Here is a 6,000-nt window from a genome sequence, read left to right as displayed (position 1 = left end):
ATGGCTATCTCTGTCCCCCTATCCGTATCTGTAATCTTTTTTCTTAGGCTAGCACTAGAATAAATTTCCTTTTCTTGGGTACTTGATAACTTACAATAGCTTAAAAATATACTAGATGGCAGTAGACTGTTGGTCAGTGTTTTTAAAAAGTTAATAAAATGTTAAAAAGTTAATAGAGTATATGATATATATTATATGAAATATACCTTATGCCATTATAACCATAGCAGTAGAGGAATTTTTGTAACACATTTCAAAGATGCTTATTTCAAGAACAGATTTTTATTTGTACTTTTGGTAAATTTGTTTTCCATATCAGGTAGTATATAAAATCTACCACAATAAATTTAAATACTCTTTAAAAACTGGTTTGTTGAATCTGTGCATGAAATGGACAAAAGGTTAAAGTGGTGGAGGCTTTACTCTTTGTCATGTTTGTTGGTTTGTTTCTTCAGTTCTTTTGTCTAAAACAATGGACTGAATATCTGGGGTTGTAAGAACTGTTTATTTAAAAGAACTGTTGTTGCTTCCATGTCCTGGCCACTGTGAATAATGCTGCTATGAATATCACTGTGCAAATATCTTTTCGAATATGAATTTTTGAGTCTTTGGGATAAATACCCAGTAGACGGGTTGCTGGATCATATGGTAGATCAATTCTTAGTTTTTTTGAGGAAATTCCATACTATTTTCCATAGTGGCTGTACCAATTTGCAGTCCCACCAGCAGTGTATGAGGGTCCCTTTTTCTCCTCATCTTCTCCAACATTTGTTATTACTTGTCCTGTTGATTATAGCTATTCTAACAGGGGTGAGATGGTATCTCATTGTGGTTTTGATTTGCATTTCCCTAATAGCTAGTGAAGTTGAGCATCTTTTCATATATTTGTTGGCCATTTCTATGTCTCCATACAGAGAAGTATCTGTTCAGGTCCTCTGCCCACTTTTTGATTAGATTGTTCATTTTTGTTGTAGTTGTTGTTAATGAGTTATATGATTTGTTTGTATATTTTGGATATTAGGCCCAGACAGAAAAAGTTGAAAATCACATAATCTCACTTATATGTGAGATATAAACCTAAAAACAACAAATGAACAGGACAAACAAACAGAGACTCATGGTCATGAACAATAGACTAATGGTTACCAGAGGGTAGAGGGGAGGAGGATGGGAGGGAGGAGGTTGGGGTAAGGGGTGTCAAATATCTGGTGACAGAAACAAATCTAACTATGGAAGGTGAACACACGGTGTAGATATATATATATATATGCCTTACTGTTAAAGTGTACAGTTGAAACTTATTGGATTTTATTAACCAATGTCACTATAAAAAATAAATAAATAAATTTTAAAGAAAAATAAATAACAATAATAAATAAATAAAAGAATCATTGTTCTTTCAAAAAACAGCAGGGGAGCTGGGACACAGAGAAACATAGATTTCTTTCTGGAAAAAGCAGTTCTTATCTTTTTTTGGATAATCTTGGCCGTATGGGAGATTTGGGGTATTTTCTTAATTTTCACCTCTTTTTTATACTTTCCAGATATACTTATCTAAGCCATTCTCATAGATAGAAGTCACTATCAGATATCTGATCATTTTTTATTATTTTCAGAGTTTCAGGATACTGGACACATTTTAACAATTCCACCATATTTTCAGCAATTTTATAACAAAACGCAAAAGAAAAAAAACTTTAAAACCCTTAGACCCAGACAAAAATATACAAAATGAGCCTTGTTATCAGAAAACATATTTAGAAAATGCCTTTCTGACAAAACCATGAACAATTTCTTCTATCATAAATTTGGGCATAATTTAGAGAAGCTGCTTTCCTTTAATTAACCAGGATGCCTGATGGGCAGAGACAGTGGGATGTACAAGTTGAATGCTTGAGCCATGTGGTCACATTGCCCAGCTTAAGTCTCAGCTCCGCCACCATTTACTAATGGATAGCCTTCAGCAAATCAATCTCCTTACATGTCAGTTTCTTTATAAATATGTCATAATTAGCATAGCTATTTCATAGCTATTTATAGTATGTTTCATATGCTATTTCATAGCTACATACATATTTTATTTTTGTGTGTGAATATGAGCTAGTGCAGTTAAGTTTTGAACAATGTTTGGCACATAATAGTCAATAATTTTCAGCTATTAAAATACTTATCATTAATGGACTCTAGTTAGAGATCTTCAAGCAATCTAAGTCTAGGCTTAGCTCAGTGGGACCATGAATCAGGTAACCAAATTCTATTCTGACCACTTAGAACTAATTCTGCTTCTTGGAGAATAGTTCTTCAATGTCTTGGAAAGGGCAGTGTTTCCTGTGAATGAGTTGAATCTGGCTTCACTCTGTACTATGTGGGGGCTATGCAAATTAGTCTAATAGTGAGGGAAGCCATTATCTCTTCCTCAATGATTGTAAGAAGTGATTGGCATTGCAAGAGTAAGTGATGATGTAGATTGCTCTTCAACAGCGCATGGAAAATGCCAAGTTCTGGCCTCGTCCTTGGTTTTCCAGTCCCTGAGCAGAAGACAACAGGCTTAACCGGTCTCTGAGAATGGCATCTTTATGATAGGCCTGCACCAAGGGGGCATGGACCTTGGACCCCTGGATTATTTACATTCCTTAAAACACCACATCATAACATCCTCATCTCTTTCAACTATTGTTACCAGCCGTGGGAGAAGTTTTGGAAAAAGCTGTGGTCACTGTGGACCTGAACTACGTGTACCTCATGTGTAGGGATGATAAAGTTGTGGCATAGTGTTTTGAGATCTGATATCTTATTTCCATATCTGAGAATGATTTTTTTCTTTCTTGTTGGATCTCAAGTGTGGAAAGTTAGTTAATGATGTTAATCACATTCTTTAGTTAATTCATGTTATTGTCTTTGGTTTATATAATAAGGCCCGACTATTTAATTTATCCCTTTTCTCACCTCATGTCCCTCTGGCTATAAGTGACATCTTTACATACTTTCTATATATTTACTTTCATTTTATCTGTTTTTGTTAAAAATAAAATTTCGACTTACATGCATGATGCATTTTTAATTTATGTAGATGGTAATGTGTAAAACACACCATTGTGTCTCTTGCATTTTTTTTGTCAATGCTATAATTTTATGATCCATTCATGTTGCCATATACAATCTTCTGGTATATTTAATGTCCGCGCAATATTCCATATTGTGCACCTATCACATTCTACTTTTTACTCTAGGGTAGAGCTGGGTATCCAGTTTTTGTTTGACTCTGCCTCCACATTCAGCACTACAGAAGCATACTCACACATGTTCTCTTGTGAACTCATATGAGAATTTATATATTTTTTATATATATAGATATTTATCTATATCTACATATATCTATATAGTTATCTAGATATAGACATTGATAGATCTATATCTATTCATATTGGTTTATCTAAATCTATATGTATAAATATGTACCTCTTCAGGTGCGGAATGTGGGATCGGAGTTTATGCATATATGTAATTGACTAAGGGCCTCTAGATTCCCCCCAGGCTGCATGCCAACTAGCAGTACCCGAGAATTCCTTTATCCCCAAATCTCCATTAACTCTTGGCCTTACCAAATTTCCATGTTTAACTTAGCCTCACAGAGGTAAACTGATTTGTCATTATTGCTTTAATCAGCGTTTCTTTAATAACTAAAGAGTTTGTTTCTTTTTAAATGCTTGTGAGCCTTTTAGCTTTCCTCCTCTATAAACTGCATTTTTTATTAATAGGTTGATTTTTCAGAACATTTTTAGATTTAGAGAAAAATTGAGCTGATGGAGAGTTTCCATATTCTCTCCCCCAACCCCTGTCTACAATTTTCCTTATTATATACTTTCCTGATTCAGGATCCCATTCAGGGCAACACATTACAGTTATTTTTCATGTCTTCTTAGGCTCCTCTTGGCTGCGACAGCTTCTCAGACTTTTCTCGTTTTTGATGTCTTTAACGGTGTTGAGGAATACTAGTCCAGGTATTTTGTGGAATGTTCCTATGTTAGGATTTGTCTGATGTTTTCTCATTAACAAACTGACTTTATGGATTTTTTAGTAGGAATACCACAAAAGTAAAATTTTATTTTTATTTAACCAAATCAAGTGTACTTACCATCTACATACTTTATGACTGTTGATGTTGACTTTGATCACTTGCATGTATTTTAGGTTTCTCCACTATACAGTTTCTTTGTTTTCTCCTCCTTTTTTATACTATTCTCTTTGGGAAGAGGTCACTATGCTCCCTTCCTTTAGTGGGGAAATATTTATATAACTAATTTGTAATGCTTCTGCAGGAAAGTTTTGTCTCTTCTCCCTCATTTATTATTTTATGCAATCATTTATTTACATTAGTATAGACTAATTTATGGACATTTATTTTATACTTTACGTTATAATCTAATACTTCTAAATCTATTTTGTTTCAGCTTTGACCACTGGGAACTCTTTACGTTGGCTCCCATGTCCCTTCAATTTACTTCAATTTACCTCGACCTTTTTTTTTTTCTTCCTTTGAGCACTTCCATTCTTTCTTGTACTACAAGATTCTCTAGACTCATTTTGATTATTTACTTCCCTAGTCCTAGTATAGCCATTTCTCCAAGGATCCCCAGTTTCTCTTATTGGGGAATGGTATTGAAAACCAAGATCTGGGTGCTAGGCATGTTCATTGCTCCTGAGTTATGGTTTTGCTTAGGTCATCTCAGGTGATAAAGTAAATAATATCTGTATATATACTAACTCCTTTATATACACACAACTATAAATATATCTATGGGTAACCATCTATACTATCTTAAATTAAACGTCAGTTCTCACAGATGTCTCCAACTCTAACCCATTACCACATGAGTCATTTTAGCCTCCTGCCTTCACTTATTTGTTCATTTCTACTCCAATGGTGAGAAACTTGGCTCCTACTATCTTCCATCACTTATTTAATTGTTCAATCCCAGTATATTTGTATAGCAGTATCAAAACTGATAACATGTAACCTCATGGGAAATAACTTTATTGGCTGCAGTACAGTGCTTACCTGCAGTACAGTGCTTACCTGCAGTTCCTTTCGACTTTAGTCTTACAGTCTTTATTTATTTATAAAGTTATGTAAGTCGACACCTTTTCCCCCAACTCCTTCAGTGAGGTTGTCTCATACAATAGTTAGATTCTCTTGTTATGGTCTGCATTATTTCCTGGGATCCTCAACCTCTGTGATGTTTTTCAAAATCGCATACATTAAGGCTCATTATTTGTGTTGTAGAGTTCTGTAGGTTTTGACAAGTACATGTCATTTATCCACCATTACAATATCATAGAGTAGTTTTACCACCCTGAAAATTTTTGTGCTTCACCTATTCATTTGATTAATGATTTTTTTTTTTTAGATTTTGTTATATTTTCTACATTTTAAGGATTGGCTATTTTTAGAACTGCAAATGTATTTTTTCTGCACATGTTTGTGCACTTTAGAACTTTACCTGTGGTGTCCTTTATTGAACAGAATTCCTTAACCTTGATGTAATTTTAATTCATCAGTATTTTGCCTATAATTTGTCCTTTTTGAATTTTTCTTGAGTAATCCATTCCTGACCCCATGTGATGAATATACAAACCTACACTTTTCCCCATTAACTTCAAAGAATTATCTTTTACTTTAGCCTTTAATCCATTTGTAGTGTACCTTTGCATATGCTGTTTGATAGAGTTCAAATTTATTTTTCTTCACATGGTAAAAAATTAGACATCACATCTATGCAATAACCCAATATTTTTACATTGTTTCCCATATTTGCTAGATTTCTATTCTATTCTGTTTAATTTGTTTGTTATTACATTGTTTATTTGTATGGCTTTGTATTATGTCTTAATATCTGGTTATATACATTTCCACATATTACTTTTCTTATGCTTCTGTGTTGTAGATGTTTATATGCCTGCATATATTTTGAAATAAGGATTCTGAGTGGCTGATAAATT

This window comes from Rousettus aegyptiacus, unplaced genomic scaffold, assembly GCF_014176215.1.
Source record: "Rousettus aegyptiacus isolate mRouAeg1 unplaced genomic scaffold, mRouAeg1.p scaffold_m13_p_10, whole genome shotgun sequence".
Lineage (NCBI taxonomy): Eukaryota > Metazoa > Chordata > Mammalia > Chiroptera > Pteropodidae > Rousettus > Rousettus aegyptiacus.
The sequence above is the reverse complement of the archived record's forward strand: the minus strand, read 5'-3'. Positions refer to the sequence as shown.